Genomic DNA, 17,166 nt, shown 5'->3' with positions numbered 1-17,166 from the left:
ACCCAGAACTAAGACAACTAAATCAGCCTTTAGTGCCTTGTGAACATAAAGATGTGAAAGCAGAACAAGTCAGATCTGTACAAATCTCATCCGGAGTAATGTTAAAGTAATAATATTAGGTGTCAAAATTGCTCTGATAGTGCAAGTTTAAGTAGCACAAGACAGTTTTTCCCCACACTTACTAACAGGCATGTAGGCAAAACTGGCTGGTAACCTTATTACACTCTGCACTTAGGCAATAAAATAAACAGTGGGCCAGATTCGATAAGTGTACACGATATGTATTCAATAAAATTCTTACCACATTTTCTGTGCTTTCAAGGCACTCAAAGATTACACTAAGTACACATGTAGTCTACAATTTGTGGTAACCTTTATGAATCCCTGTCAATATTTAAAGCTGCAAGAATGTTGTTGTTGGTCTTTCGGCCTTTCCCGGTTAGGGGTCGCCACAGCGGAAATCCGGTCCACTAATGATTGGCAACAGATTTTCACGAATGCTGAGGTGCCCGCTCGACTGTCAACCTTCAACAAAGGCACGCCCATTTACGCAAGAATATCAGTAGGAAAACTAAAATCGGAAGGAAGAAGCCACTCAGAAGAGTGTACACTTAGTGTAGGCATTATTGAATCCCAGGAGTGCGTTTTCACAATGGCAGCTGTTCAAATGATTTATTACCGTGACTGTCCATATACATCCAGAACTTGAAGCAAATTATCTAGATCTGAATACTCCTGTAGAATTAAAATGGGTAGGAGGATGTACTGGTTTACATTAGAAATAGCAGCCACCTTGAGAATGAAAGTGCAGCTCTAAGACTCTTTTGACTGACGTGACTGCAACCACGAACAAAGTTTTTCAGTATTAAAAGTTAAAGGCTAACTCAGTGAGCCCATTTGTACCGAGGAAGAGGAGTATGCTACAAAATGAAGTAATGGCCTTGCAGAGGTAGGTTATTAATATGGGGACACAGAATAGATGTATCCCACAAGAAACATCTTCTAGAGTTTGAGAGAGACCAGGCAACATCCAACTAAACAATTATAAAAGGAATGGTGGCCAATGAACTCTGCAATGTAGATGAGGTCTGAAAACATTGATTGCATAGTCTAACATTAATGTGGAGGAATCCTGCTCTGGGGGAAAAATGTCAGCCAACCAAACAGAAAAGTACTTGAAAGACTTGTGCTGGTAAGTGCAAGCACACAATTTCACAAATGGTTTAATAACGTGAAGTTTTTTTTGTCCGTTACGGCCAGTGGTCTAGCAGTCATTGGAAAAACAGTGCAGTCAGCCTGAAATGATTCATAGAAGTTCGATAAGCTAAACCTACCTGTAACACAGTCCTACTGAATCTGTTTATTTCTCAAAAATGTAACAAATATATGGTCAAGTCCATTTCAAAATCTAATATGTACTTAAGGTTTGGTGAATAATCTTTGCTCTTGTGCTCCATGAGCAAAGCCTGAAAAAGTTCCAGCTGGATTAGCACTTCGCCCAGTTAACAAATAAAAATAAATAATGCATGTGCGCATTGACAAAACTTCTGTAGAATTAGATACACATCCCTGTGAAGACAGAAGGGAGCCAAAATAATCAAATGGGACCTTTCATTTACTTGCCCTGCAAAGCAGGCTTAGAATTAGAGATGCAGAAGTAGGTTGTAATGGCATCCAGAAAGGCTCCATCTTTGCTCGAGAGAATGAGAACATCTTGCAAACAGGATTCACTGAAGAGGCACATGGATCCAGAAATAACCCCAGGAGGAGGAGAGACTTGCAGATTCTGGTCAGACACCATTCATATGGAAAAGGAAATTCCACCTCAGTTTGCTGACAAGGGCTTCGTCATACAATTCCAAAACTACAACATCTCCTTGCATACCAACCTGGTAACACAGTATAACAAAGATACGAGTGTATGCAGCAAACGGCTCTTTTGGAAAGAAAAGACAAATGGTGAAGGACCAGAAGTACCACTCAACTCCCAAACCCCTGCAGAGAAAGGACTATGGAGTACCATCAGAGGCCACCCAACAATATGGTGCAAAAAATGGACTCCCCAGACTTGTGAGGTATATCCACAGTGATCTACGTAACAGACTCTGAAAAATAATAATGCCTCATCAAAAGATAAACTGGGTTCGTTATCAATGGATGGCTGCGTTAAGCAGTGGAACATGTTATCAGTCCCCCCCCCCAATCTTGTGTTTGCCATACCACTACACTTTTGAGTGTCTAGTGAAGGATGTTTGACTCTAAAGTGCCTAAATGAACCATGAAAGTGTCAGGCACACTGCAGACCAAAAATGTATAGGATTTTGCAGTTCAAGGATAAATCATATTTAAAAGAAGGGATACCACTGACAAGATGTCCCAGAATTACCAAAGGGTTAAAAAAAGAAAAAAAAGTCCCACAGATGATACATACAATTCAACCAGAAAGATCCAGGTAAAACACAAACATGTGAGCAGACATTTTCAAGCCCCCCTCCAACAAAGCAATCATGAAGGTTGTGTAAACTACATTTTCAAGCCCCCCTCCAACAAAGCAATCATGAAGGTTGTGTAACTTCACCTAAATATGTTTCCAAAAAAAAAAAAAAAAAAAAAAAAAAAAACTTCAATGACACACAACTGTAGTATTACACCAAGGCCAACAAGGCAAATTTAAACAGCCAAGCATCTTAAGGTGAAGGTTTAAAAACGCAGCTACAGTTTCCACTTGCGCTACAAGATCAGACTGAGTAAGCTCTAGCTACAGCAGTCTGTCATGAACCATTGAGAAGTTAAATGTCACTGCAAAACAAACTAGACAAATTCTTTAAAACACCAGACACGTCGAAAAAAAAAAAAAAAAAAAAAACAATAAATCGAGCTGTTCCATGTCTAACAAGATTTCAACAAGCAAAGCAAGTGGCCAGTAGTTTTTTTTTTTTTTTTTATCATAAGCTGACATCAAACATTAAGGCTCTCAAATACTGCAAATCAAGTTTGCCCAACAGGTAGAACTTTTCATGCTTTATTTTTCTTTCAGTATTAACACAACAGCGCTTTAGTGCTAAGTCTGTTCTTTACAGTGCAGGTTTTATTGACCTCAAGGTTACGTACATGCAGTTTCTCCATAAAAATGGTTCTCTTCTGTACTTTTATCATGAATCATTACACATGTATTAAAAAAAGTGAATGGATCACAATGGTAATGTCACCAAAAAAGATGATCATACAAAGCATCACAGATCTAATGCCCTTTTGTGAAATACATACATCTTAGTACTTGAGTACATTGTTTGTGCTCCTCCCACAGTTCATGTATTACAAAACTGTGACACAGTAACACATCATTTTCAAGAATATAAGCCAACATTAAATAAAATAAATTAAAATAAATGCATCCATGAGGACAGGAAGGGGGAAAAAAAACAGACTTTGGTGCAGAGTATCATGTTCATCCTTTCCATGGGATTATGGTATTACATGCTTTAGTCAACAAAACATGTATCAAGATAAGAATGACCTCCTCTAGTCCTTAGCGGAGACATAGGAAAACAAAAGTACAACTGTGTAAGTAAAACTTACCATAACAGTAGATTCAAATGATCAATGCTGAAGGAACCTTAGATGTATGGGTTACATCATGCCAAGGATATAACACATTGCCAGCTTCCAATGATTCAGAGCACCTTAAATGCACCAAACTGTAAGGCAGCTCAAGCTGTGCTGACAAAAACACAAGTCAGGGCACAGCCCTGAAGTGCTTTCCTGCCAGCAGAGAAAGGGAGGCTGAGCCCTGAAAGGACAATGCTGAAACAAAAAAAAATAAAATGTCCATGCCCTGGCATAAAAAGCACAACAAAAACAGGGTTGGAGGGAGCGGTTACTGCACCAGCGATCATTCGAACATCCACTGTTATGGTAAGCTTTAACTACACAACTGTACGATGCTTATCACACTGACCACTGCTGCAACAGCCTAAGCTATATGGACAGCTTACCTTAGCTTACTACATTTGGAAGGTGGAAGGAGAAGAGTCCAGAAGTCCCTGGAGAATGGTCCTTGCAAAACTTGAAGCTTATACTGCTTTGTAAAACTACTATAGAGAACCAAGTAGCAACTTCTAGAATACTTCTACAATCCAACCCATTCCAAAAAGCCATAGATAAAGCCAAGTCCCTGCCACAGTGGGCCTTGGCCCTGCCTGGAACAGTTTTGCTAAGATGAGTATGACAATAATAGCCTTAGACGACCAGAAATGGCCTGTTTTGACACAGGTGGTCTCCTCTCACCTTTAGAAGAAATGAACAATTAAGCTGACAGATTTAGTTCTGTAAAGATAGTACTAGAGTTTATCAGTGGACATCCAAGCTATGGAGTATTCTTCCCTCATTTTTAGGTTCAAGAAAGAAAACAGGGGAAGATGGATAGTTTGGCTTAAAGTAAACTCAGATACCACTTTAGGCATAAAAGAAGGATTAATTCTCAAAAGAAACCCTCTCCCTATGGAAAATTAGATGGGTTGGATCACAATGCAACGGATTCCCTTTCTGCAGAGGTTAGAGAAATCAAAAATTATTTCCATGTTAAACATCTCAAGTCAGCCAGATCAGCCGCTTCATATGGAGCAGGTGTTAGCTTCACTAACACAAATTTAAGAATCCATGGAGGGACCCGCTGGTCTTCTTAGAGGCCGCCTGAGCAAAACCCCTTTCAAGAACAATTTGAGACGAGACTGCAATGGAAAAAAAAAGGATCCATGGGAAGACGTGCTGAAATGCCTAATAAATTAACTTTGACAGAGGAATAAGAAATACCGCAGGATAGTAATTCACATAAATATTGCAGAACCAGAGAACAACTAGCCCAGAATGGGTGTCTGTTATGCTGCTGGCACCAATCGAAAACCTTTCCATTTGCTAATATAGCATTTTCTAGTAGCAGGCTTTCTTACCTCCATTAGTACCTGCTGCAAGCTTCAAGTAAATAGGTGCCTAAAAGGAATAAAGACCTTATCATCCACGCAATTTAACTGAAGGGGATTGATGTTGGGGTGTATCAAAACACCCCCGTCCTTGTGAGAGTAGATCCAGTATGTGAGGAAGCTTGTGGTAATTACCCACGGTCATTTACAAAAGAAAGGAGAACCATGGCTGCCTGGGCCAGGAGGCATTAGTCACAATGATCTTTGGAGAGTCCTTCTGAATCTTCAGAAGTTCTCTGGATATTAGGGAAAAAGTGGGAAAGCAAGCAGGTGCATTCCTGTCCAAGGAAAAGAAAAGGCATCTGTCTTCTTGCATGGAGTCCTGGAACAGAATCTTGCCAGTTGATTGCTCAGCTAGGAGGCAAAGAAGTCTACTTGAACTCCCCACAAATGGATCAAATCTTGGAAGACCCCCCTTATTTAGTGTGTGCCTGCCCTGGTCCTGCTCAGCTTGTCTGCCAAACAACGTTGCTCTAACAGAATGTAGGATGAGATTCTGCTGTGATGCTATATCGCAAGCTAACACGGCTAGTCTGCAAAGGGGATATGACCTGGTTCCCCATTGCTTGCTGATGCACCACATGACTGGGGTATTGTCTGTAAGCACTTAAAGAGGTCTTGGGGACCAAGGATGATTTAGAGAGTTAACTGCCTTGATCAGGGCAAGCATCTCCTTGACTATTTATGTGCCTGCAACTGTCTTTGCTGTCCCCTCCTCTGCATTCTTATTCCTCCTGAAATTGCTCCCCTAGCAAATTCTAAGTTCATAGCTTAAGTTCATAGCTTAGAACTACGCTAACTGTCCTTGTGAGCCATTTCACACCTAGCCAATTAACCCATGTGAGAATCAAACCCTGCACCTAGCATCTGTAAGGTAAACATCTTAACCATTATGCCATCCTCCCACCCATAAACAGCCATTGCAGGTCTTTAACCCAGGATCTTGTACACTATAGTCATGGTAGTTAACCACTAAGCCATCACATAAGTGTCTCTTATGACTGCTTTGGAATAACGGGAACTTGGATTTAAGGATACCTGTTGTCTCCACCAAAAGATTACTCTTCCAACACTCCTCAGCACTGGGATTTGAAAAGATAAAGGGTGTTAATGATGAAACCAAAGACATTTCAGATACCACTGTATCTTTCTCATGTGGAGTCTTGCCAGAGGTATCATGAGAAACAGATGTCATGAAACCCAAAATCCTGAGGTATTCTCTCGCAGTGACAGAAGTATAAGTAGAAAACTTTAGAAATGGATCTAAATAAAGATCTATTTTTCCTGTGGGAAAGGAACACAACCCTGTATGAAAGAATCAAGAAAGACTGTTGAATGTTCTCTTGGAATTCCATCTTGTGTAAGAGCTCTCTCAGATTACGGACTCTACAAAGACAGTAAGTTGTCTAAATATGGAAAACGTAGATACCTGTAGGCTGCAGAGCTATAAGTGGAGCTAGACACTAACACTCTTGGTACAGCGGATGGTACAGCGGATAGTCCAAAGGGTAAGGCAGAGAACTGATAAGTTTTTGTGTGTCTGGATCACATTCAGAAATGCCTGAAGTCTAAAGGAACACAGATGCGATGGTAAGCATCTTTTAAGTCTAGTGCTGCCAGGAAACGTGAAACAGGAAGAGGTAACTGGTTAGGAATTACGTAATTATGAATTTGGGCATTATCACAAACAGGTTTAAAAAAGAAATACCCAGAACTGGTCTCCAAGAATTTTTACTGGACACAAGATCATCCTGGAATAAAAGCCTTTCCCTATCTGGGAAGGAGGAAATGGTTCTAACACTCTTTGGGACAGCATGCGATAAAGAACCAGTGGAAACAAGAGTCTGATCTGGAGGAAGAGAATGACCCCCCCCCCACTCCCCCAAAAAGGGAGAATTTCCAAATTCCACCCACAGCCATCTGCAACCTTGATGAATGATTTTCAGAACCCATTTGTCTTGACTATTTGTAGCCAAATTAAAAAAAAAAAATGGAGATTCACACTTTTCTGAAAGAAAAAAAAGGGCAGCATGGGAGTGGTTCACAAGGTCTCCAAGGGAGAATTTAAAGTATTATCATCATCTGGGAGGTTGTGAGAATGCAGCCATGCAAATCTCCTTAAAAACAGTACCAGTGGCCACAGCCCTTAAGAAGTATCAGAGTCATACACACACTGTTAACAATTAGTGACCTGTGCAATAGAAATAAGTTATTTATTTTATTTACTTTTATTTATTTTCAGTTTGATTACCGGGGAATTCCACTGGGCCAGAACGTGCCCATTTTCAGTGGAGGCCCGGGGAGAAAAGCTCCATAAGCAATACGATACAATAAAGGTTACATAATGTTAAAGGTAAAAATACATGTATAAAATTCATACAGTAAGGAAAAGCAATTGCATAAAATGTACATCATAAAACACAATTAAAGATAGAACACAGTTTACAGGTACTTCCATGCAGAGCAGCAAGTTTCAACAGTCTGTAATATAAGGATCTGAGGTTACTTGATATTTACAATATTTACATACTTGGGAGTCAGGAGAGAGAAATTGCTTAATCCGGGAATGTTGGCTTAAGTTTCTTTTAGGAGAATAGAAAATAATAGTTTGAGGGTAGCATGCAGCAAGGAGTATAGAGCGCTCAATGGGGAAATTCCCTTGAATTTATGTAGGGTGAAAGCAGGAACATTTCCATTTAGAAGACAGGTATGAGAAAAGTTGGGTTTTGAAGGATTCCGAGTTTGGTATAGTCCTAAGTGAAGGAGGGAGAGAGAGTTCAATTTCTTGCTTAGAGAGAAAGAGAGAAGGAGCTGGCCTGCAGGATGTTTGGGTTTGTGGATAGAGATTAAATTTTGGTGTTCAGATCTCAGAGATCTATTTGGCATGTATGGGGGAAGGATGTTTGTTAAGGCTGGGCATTTATCTCGGTAGAATATTAATTTGTGAGCGGTGGTTAGTTGGAGATAGTCTAGGTGGTTAGAGAGTTCTAGCCAGTTCAGAGATTGTAGGGTAAGGCAGTAGTGAGTAGAGGTTTTGGATTTAGTTGCAAATTTAGAGATCTTATAGCAAATTTCGAGTTTAGAGGTGTTGGAAGAAGACAGGTTAGTTAGAAGAGGGGCTCCATATAGTAAAGAAGATAGAAGGTAGGTAGTTGCTAAGGTATGCCTAGAGGAGTTGGAGAGAAAGCTGATATTCCTACAGAGCATACCTAGCTTTTGGTGGATTTTCTTTATGTTTTGTTGTATGTGGATATCGAATTTAAGGTGTTCGTCTATGGTAATGCCAAGGAGTTTTGCAGAAGGGACCACTTCTATAGCAGTGTTGGTTTGGCTTAGGACTTTGAAAGCATTTTTGTCAAAAGAGAAAGCCCTGGAGGGAGGGAAAAGAAGTATTTTAGATTTATTAGAGTTGCGAGAGAGATGGTTTTGGTGCATCCAGTTCTTAGTAGTGGAAAAAGCTATTTGGGTTTTAGTCAGTAGTTCAGGAAGGTTAGAGGTGGCACGGACTAAGGTAGGGTCATCAGTGTATTGGATAACTGTTGTGTCAGGGATGACAGTGTGAAGGTTATTTATGAAGATGTTGAAAAGCATGGGTCTGAGGATGGACCCCTGGGGAATGCCGGTGGGAGTTGGCAAGGAGGAGGAGGTAGAGTTCTTCCATCTGACAGCTTGAGATCTGTCCGATAGGTAACTGGAGAACCAGGATAGAGTATCAGGGGAGAGATTAAGGTTGGCGAGATTTATAAGCAGATTTCCCATGCAAGAAGAAACTCCAGATAAAACATGCCTCATACTTTCACAATCTGTCAGAACAAACTAACATATGAGCCTGACAATTCAAAATTCTGAATTTTTTTTTTCTGGTACTAATCAATAATTTTCCAATCTTTATCAAAAAAAATAGGATTGCAATTAACCAAGTGCTTGCTTAGCAGCAGTGGGATCATCAACTAAACCTACAGGTATTGGGACAGGTTTGGAAATAAGTGTATAAAAATTTAAAATACACAAACTTTATGTATACTATGACTTTTTAGGGGCAGCTGGCTGACCATAAAGAAAATTGCAGGTAGTAACACATACATCCTCTAAAGCAAACATAACAGGAAGAATGGGTGCAGGTTCTGGAAAAATCCCTCTAACAACTCATAGTATTTTCTGAGGGACCAAGAAACATTAGTGTTCTCCCCCACTCAAACACATTCTAGCAATAGTCTTAGAGAAGTTCCACAGGGCGAATCACAAACAGAGCTTGCCTCAAAGTCTGAATCAGAAATATCTAGAAAAAGCCCTGTATCTTCCCATTCAGATTCAGAATATTGAATCTTCAAGAAAAGAGGAATCCCTCTTTCATTACCAAAAACTAGTTTATAAGGATCAATAGCCTGAATTAATCCCCCAAGCCAGACCCAGTAAACCAATCCTATCCAAAGTAAACCCCCGCCCCCCCCCCCCCGACAGGAAAATGGGCCAACCATGTTATTAATGGAGCAACAGCTTCACCAGAGATGGGCACAGCAGTCTGAAACAGGGAAAAAAGTACAGTTTTGTACCTACCATAAATGTAGATGTTCGAAGATCCACATTGCTGCAGTCCTTACACTTGGGTAGTCCGCTGTCCTCGGTCGGCCCGAATATCAAAGTATAAGGCTGACGTCGGTCAAGGCGCATTTGACTGACATCAGGGCGTCAGGGTACAAATGCGCATGACCGACGTCATATCCTCAGTCTTTTCTTGCCCCAGATGTCAGAAGACCCTAAAAATAAAGGTCAAAACCAAAAGACAGCAAACAAACAACCAACCATCCTAGCACTAAAAATATGTACAATATATACAAAATATACAATATACCTCATATTGACAACCCAACCCACACAACCGCCTCTAACTACAGAGGGGAAGGAGGGAGGGTAAATTGGACTGCAGCAATGTGGATCTTCGAACATCTACATTTATGGTAGGTACAAAACTGTACTATGTTCTTCATCTCACATTGCTGCAGTCCTTACACTTGGGTAGAATCCCAAAGCAGAGGTAAGGGAGGATGGCCAAACTATAAGGAAGCAGGAGCTGCCAAAATGCCCTGCAAAACAGCAGTGGCAAAACCAGCCCTGGATTTAGAGTAAAGTGGTAGGTGATAATGCCTAGAGAAAGTATGCACTGAACTCCAAGTAGCTGCCTCCAAAATATCCTTAGTTGCCACCCCCTCAAAAGCTGTCAAGTGGCAGTAGCCCTAGTGGAATGAGGCCTAATCCCAGCTGGAATCTCCTTGCCATGATGGGAATAACAGAAAGCAATGCAAAACCCAATCCACTTAGAAATAGTTTGTTTTGACACAGGCTTGCCCTGAGAACTCAAAGCAAAAGAAACAACTGCTGAGACTGCCTGAACCCTTTAGTTCTGTCCAAATAATATCGCAACTGCCTGTGTACATCTAAAGTGTGCAAAATCTTTTCCCCTTTATTTTGGGGATTTGCATAAAAAGTAGGCAAATGAATAGTTTGGTTTAAAGCCACACTAGAAACCACTTTAGGCATAAAGGAAGGATTAGTACGTAAAGATACCCTATCCTTATGGAAAATTAAGAAAGGCTCAACCGCCATAAGGGCCTGCAACTCAGAAACCCTTCTTGCAGAGGTAATAGCCAACAAAAAAGCAGTCTTCCATGATAAAAACTTTAATTCAGTAGTAGCTGCAGGCTCAAAAGGTTGTAGAGTGAGTTTCTCCAGCATAAAATTGAGGTCCCAAGCAGGAGTAGGAGCTCTTAGTGGGGGTCTTATATTCTTTGCCCCTCTAAGAAATTGCTTGAACAAAGGATGAGAAAACAATGGTGGGTCACAATCATAGTGAGCGAAATTGCTGCAGCATGAACCTTAATAGAAGAGAAGGACAAACCTTTGTCCAGTAACTCAGTAAGATATTGAAGAGCCACACTTAAATTAGGCTCAGAAACATCAAAATCCTTCGCTGCACTCCAAAATAAAAATCTCTTCCATTTATCTGCGTACACTTTCCTTGTACTAGGCCTTCTAGCTTCCAAAATAACATTCAAAACTTGCTGTGGAAGTGGAGGCCCACTATGGTTCAAAACAGAATATGCCAGGCTGTTAGGTGCAGAGAGTGAAGCTTGACATTGAGCAAATGACTGTCCTCCTGAGACAACAGGTGTGGAATCAAGGCAAAGGCCATGGAGGCTTCCGTACCAGGCTTCTCAGTAATGGGTACCAATGCTGTCGAGGCCAATCTGGAGCTATCAAAATCATCCTTGGCTTGTCTTGTCTGGCCTTTAGTAGTACCTTTGGGAGGAGAGGCAGAGGCGGAAAGGCATACACATGAAGATTGCTCCAATTGAAGGAAAGAGCATCCACTTTCCAAGCTGTGGGATGAAACCTTTTGTGCAAAACTTTGGCAGCTGGTGGTTTAGTGGAGAAGCGAACAGATCTATGTCTGGAGTTCCCCATGACACTGTCAATTTCTGAAATACATGAGGATCCAATTTCCACTCGTGGGGATCCATAATTTGTCTGCTCAACACATCTGCTAAGGAGTTCTGTGCTCGGCAGAAACCTTGCCTGAAGATGTAGCTGTAAACTGAGAGCAGTCTCCCACAAAATCATTGCTTGCCTGCATAGAGGATAAGAATGTGTCCCCTTGCTTGTTGATGTACCACATGACAGTTGTGTTGTCTGTTAGAATCAACACCTGCCCTGGAAGAAGTAAATCCTTGAAAGCTATTAATGCAAACTGGACTGCTAACATCTCTTTCAAGTTGATATGTAGATGTTGTAGTCTGGCAGGCCACTTGTTTTGTATCCACTTTCCATTCAGATGAGCTCCCCAAGCTTTGTCTGAGGCATCTGTCGTTAGAATCTGACTCGCCTCTGGCCGGGTCACAGAGAGTCCCTTGTTTAGGTGACATTCCTGAGCCCACCACAACAATTCCTTTTGAATGCAAGGTATTATTTGAATGACAGTGTCCAAATCCTGGCAGTGCTGTGTCCATACATTTTGAGATACCATTGTAGCTTCCTCATATGCAGTTTGGCATTGGGAAGCACCAGAATACAAGATGCCATGAACCCCAAGGCTTGAAGGACTGTCCTTGCAGTCAGCCTGGACTGATGAGACAACTGATGAAAGTAAAGGGAAAGATTCTTTTGTTTGTCCGGGGTCAAAAGGCCATCTGGGATGCTGTATTCAGTCTCACACCCAGAAAGCACATGTCCTGAGAGGGTACTAGACTGGACTTTATTTCGTTCACAGAATACCCCAGGCATCTTAGCACTGCTATCACATAATCCAAATGATGAAGAAGCTCGTCCCTTCCTTGAGCCAGAATCAGGCAATCGTCCAAATAAGGATAGATCTGTATTCCTTTTAACCTGAGGAAAGCTATCACTGGAGCCAGAACCTTCGTGAACACTCTGGGCAGTAGATAAGCCAAAGGGCAATGCAGAGAACTGATAATGTGTAGTCCCAGCTCGTCAACGCAGATACTTCCTGCAACTCAGTCTGATAGGAACATGAAGATAAGCCTCCTTGAGATCCAAAGTTACCATCCAATGATCTTTGCCCAGCAGAGGTAAAAGCTGCTGTAACGTCAACATTTTGAACTTGGGAATGTCCAGATAAGTGTTGAGGATAGATAAGTCCAAAATTGGTCTCCACGTGTTCCCTTTCTTTGGTACTAGGAACAGGCGAGAATAAAATCCTAGGCCCACTTCTGGCATAGGGACCGGCTGTATGGCCCCTATTTGGAGTAACAGAGAAATTTGCTTGTGAGCCTCTATTCTTTGTTGAGGAGGAACGTCTGGCATGCCTTTGAAAGGAGGCAAGGTATGGAAATAAAACCTGAAACCGTGGTGTATGATATCCAATACCCATCTGTCTTGGGTAATTAAACTCCAATTTTCTTTGAAAAGTGCCAACCTTCCTCCCAAAGGAGCTGCCAGACGAGAAGGCTCTGGCAGCTGAAAAGGTAGGTCATTGGGTCTGTTTACGAAAGGACTGACCCCTACCCTCACCCGAAGACTGTGCAGGAGAACTCCCTGTTCTAGGCCTGAAAGAGCCCTGAGCTCTGCCCCTACCACGTCTAGATCTACCCCTAGACTGGGAATCATAAGAAGGATACGTCCACCCCTTAGTAGGCCAATTTCTACTAAACTTTGGAGGCTGAACCTGCAAAAAATCTTTAACAGTCTGCATAGACTTAGCCTTGTCCTCCATTTTCTTTAAAACTGCCTCAACAGGAGAACCAAACAACACATCAGATTGTAAAGGAGCATCTAAAATCCTTGTTTTAACATGGTCAGATAAATTCTGATCCCTCAGCCAGGCGTGCCTGCGAAGAACTGACCCAGTGGCAGCCACCCTAGACGAGGCCTGTACAGCATCAAAACCACATTGCAAAGAATGCTTACCCACCTGTTCAGAAACATGTACTAAATCTTGTAACTCTTTACAATCAATACCTTCCTTAGAGCATCAACCTTAGACTTCAATTGTGAAAGGAGATAGTTTTGGTATTTCAACATGTGAAACTGGCAATTCAAAGCCCTCATAGCTAGAGTGGAAGAAGTATAAACTTTCTTTCCCCATCTATCCAAGGCCCTGGCCTCTTTATCTGTAGGAACCGGATTCTTGACAACAGAAGCCTTAACACCTTTAGGCCCCTGACTAACAGTTTCTGGGTCTGCCCTAGGACTCTAAAAAGATACTTATGAGCTTCAGGCACCCTGTAATACCTATCCGGTTTAACAGGAGCAGGAGGCAAAGAATCAGGATTAAGAGAAGCCTCTGTAAAAACATCTTCCACCACATCCAAAACAGGAGGTATAGCCAAAGGCCTATGCTGGGGTAAAAACAAAAATTCCCTAAGCCTTTTCCTGGAATCAGAGAAGTCCTGACCTTCCCACTTAAAATGCTCCCTCATGGAATGAAGAGTTTCTGAAAAAGAAAAATCCTCAGGGGGAGAAGCAGAAGGAGTAGAATCATCCACATCAGAATCAGAATAAGGGGAATACTCCTGCAAGTCTTCAGCCGAAGACTCTGAAACATCCGAAGCCTGCTCAAAACTCCCTAGCTCAGGCTCCACCCTAGGTCTCTTATCTTATCTTACTTTGATTAGGGGCAAAGAACCCCTAATCAAAGTAATCAAATCTTCTGCCATTTTAAGCATATGCTTCTTGGGCACAGTTCCAGAAGAACTAGGGGTGACACCAACTGAAGCTAAACCTGGCCTGCCTCTGGGAGAAGCCTTGGAAACAGAAGGAGAGGGCCTAACCACCCTGGGAAGGGAGGGGAGTATAGTAACTTGAGAAGCCCCATCAGCCTGACCTGCCTCCTGAGAGGCCACATCCTGTAATAACAAAGTCTCTCCCTGGGATCCCAAAGAAACCTCCGGTGGAACCACCGGCTCCACCGACACCTCTAAAGAACCGGCGTCCGGTACAGACGGTTCTTCTAGCCTAGGCTTAACTGCTTTGTCCTTGCGCTTCTTCGAAGAAGCGGGCGTCGGAGCATCCGACGGCATTTTATAATTGCACCGCTTCCCGAAGACTAACCTGGCACAATCTAACCTTCTCTTTATAGTGCGCTTATTGAATCTAGCACAAGAGCGACACCCAACAACGTCGTGCTCAGGCCCTAAACAAGGAATACACAAAGTATGATAGTCTCTATGCGGTATCTGTTTCCCACAAGAAATACAATTATTCACTTTTTCTGACATCCGGTAAACCACTGAGGCAAGAAAAAACTAAAATATTCCCCAACGGGGTACTTAGCCAACTTTGACTCTGTCTGAAACTCCGAAATCGAACAATTTCAGAACGCCAACCGGCACTTGCAACGCTGCTTCTGCATCGGACCATGCGGCAAAAAAGACTGAGGATATGACGTCGGTCATGCGCATTTGTACCCTGACGTCCTGATGTCAGTCAAATGCGCCTTGACCGACGTCAGCCTTATACTTTGATATTCGGGCCGACCGAGGACAGCGGACTACAGCAATGTGAGATGAAGAACATCTCACTGTTCCTTCTCCCAGGGCCAACAAGACTGGCTCACTCTTGCCCACTAAAGGGAACCCCAACAGCAGCAGAGGATGTGGCCAACCCCTGGTCTACAGTGGTTGTAGGTACCACATCAGATGGATTAATGGTAAAACAGAAGTGGCCTGAATTACAACATATGGCGACAGCAGAGACACCTACCTGCGGCAGAGTCAAATTACTAGCCTGCTGTGGTGGCAAATGTATGCTTATTTTTTCCTTTTTGTGGCTAGAGGTAGGACCAACCATGGCACTGGTAGTCTGTTCCAGGATAAAGCCAAAAATGGAGTCTCCTTCCCAAAGAAAACAAGCAACAATTGCCAGTAAATACTACATGTCCATAAAAGTTACTTTTTTGACAGAAAAACACAGTAAAAAGCACTTTAAATACTATTCCGGCCCCCAAGAAAGTAAAATAATCAATTTCTGCACAGAAAAATGTTTTCAGTTACTTTTAAACTAAAACAAATATTCCATTTAAAAAGTACATTACAGACTCAAGACAGTCATTAAAACACAGCATTCCTAGCTTTAAAATAAACTTTCCTGAAGAGCAAAGTAGTAAAACATCAACAAAATTAAGAACATTTAATTTTTTCTCCCAAAGGGAACTTATCTGGCCTGGAAAGGAAAGCACAAGCAGACTGCTGATCCTTGCAAACCTCAGAGGAGGGTACTCTTTGGCTTTAGTAAAGCTCTGAAGTGCTTTGGACACAAACTTGTCTTTTAGTCGGCTCAAGCTGCCTGACAGTTTGAGCATGTGGAAGGTGCCCTAAAGCTTTGGAAGCTGTCCGGCTGTTATATCCTTGGCAGGATATTACACATATAGCTGAATCCACTGCAGCAGTGATCAATACAATGAACATCTGCAATAACCATCCATCAACAAACAAAATTAACTACACCTGACAATCTAAGGACTACAGCCAAAACTCTAAATTGCTTGTGCCTGCCGGATGGAGAGTAATGTTCTTACCACTACACTGGCAATGTCTACAGAGTTAAAAGGTACCTTCTAAGGACTAACATTTCTGGGACAGTGAACAAAGCATTAAACATTTTCCAATCGTTAGGTTCATTAGAATAAAAAAAAAGTTATGTTTTAAAATATGACTCAATTACTATAGATGTAAGCCTTAAAAAGTATGAGTAAAAAGAATGATGATTAGAGATATAAAAAGGTATGCCATTCTTTCTACCTCAAGAAATAACAGGTAATGACAGGACATGGCCCTCCTTTTCTGAAACAGCACATAAAATGAAAAATCATGAAGCACTTGAAATTCGAAGTGTCAAAAACAACTATGTGGGCAAGATTTAATCACAGAATTAGTATGCAGTTTCCCACAGTTTCACAGGTTGTTAATATGCGAACTACCACTAGGGCCCTTACAAGCACCCCAAATCATTTGGGTTCTGTATATCGAGGACATGTTACTAGGGAGGTAACTAAGGGATCTGTAAAAAAAAGGGGGGGGGGGTGTTCGGTAGGATAACATTTTATTAGCAATGATCTTTGTCCATTAGGGACATGGGGCCCGACAAGAGGCAAATTTACAATTTCCCATCCAAATGTCAAGGTTTCTTTTGACTAGGGTCAGAGATGAGCTCCGTTTAACAAGGATAGGAAGCCGGTTCCTTATCGCAGGGATCCTTTGGAACAATCTGTCTCTCCAGGACGTTCTGCATATGTCACAAGTGAAGTTCAAATCCCTGGATCTAGTGTTCCGTTCGCTGTTTGTTTTGCACATGAGAAACAGATCCATCAGGGCTGGGTTTGAGGAAGCTGTGTAAGCCAGGCAAAGATTGCTCAACAGCCTGTAGGACATAGAGACAGAGCCTCTAGGCAATCAAGAAAAATCAGGTAATTAATATCCTGTTCTACACTGGTGAGAATCCTTTGTGGGCGTTCAACTGTTACATGTGCCCGATTAGGTACCTGCCAAAGGGGGCATTGTACTCAATAATACATCTGGTAAGAGCTGAACAGAGTGGTACTGTAACTTCCTTAGATCTGGATGCGATACCATTACCTACAAGTCTGGCAACACAGAATACGACTTTCTTACTGTCTTAGCTACATGTTGATCAAAGTCCAGATTGCTGTCTACATAAGTTCCCAGACCCCTTAGAA

The 17,166-nt window shown here is 41.9% G+C and overlaps 1 protein-coding gene across 1 annotated transcript in view; it reads right to left on the bottom strand.

The window, feature by feature from the left end:
* TOMM40 (translocase of outer mitochondrial membrane 40) overlaps window positions 1-17,166 on the bottom strand; it is a 278,102-nt gene that overhangs the window by 151,109 nt on the left and 109,827 nt on the right. The gene's annotated exons all lie outside the window — the stretch shown is intronic.

The sequence above is a fragment of the Protopterus annectens genome, chromosome 8.part0 (assembly GCF_019279795.1).
Source record: "Protopterus annectens isolate FY-2018-M chromosome 8.part0, PAN1.0, whole genome shotgun sequence".
Lineage (NCBI taxonomy): Eukaryota > Metazoa > Chordata > Ceratodontiformes > Protopteridae > Protopterus > Protopterus annectens.
Note: the sequence above shows the minus strand (reverse complement) of the source record. Positions and strands in the feature narration are given on the sequence as shown.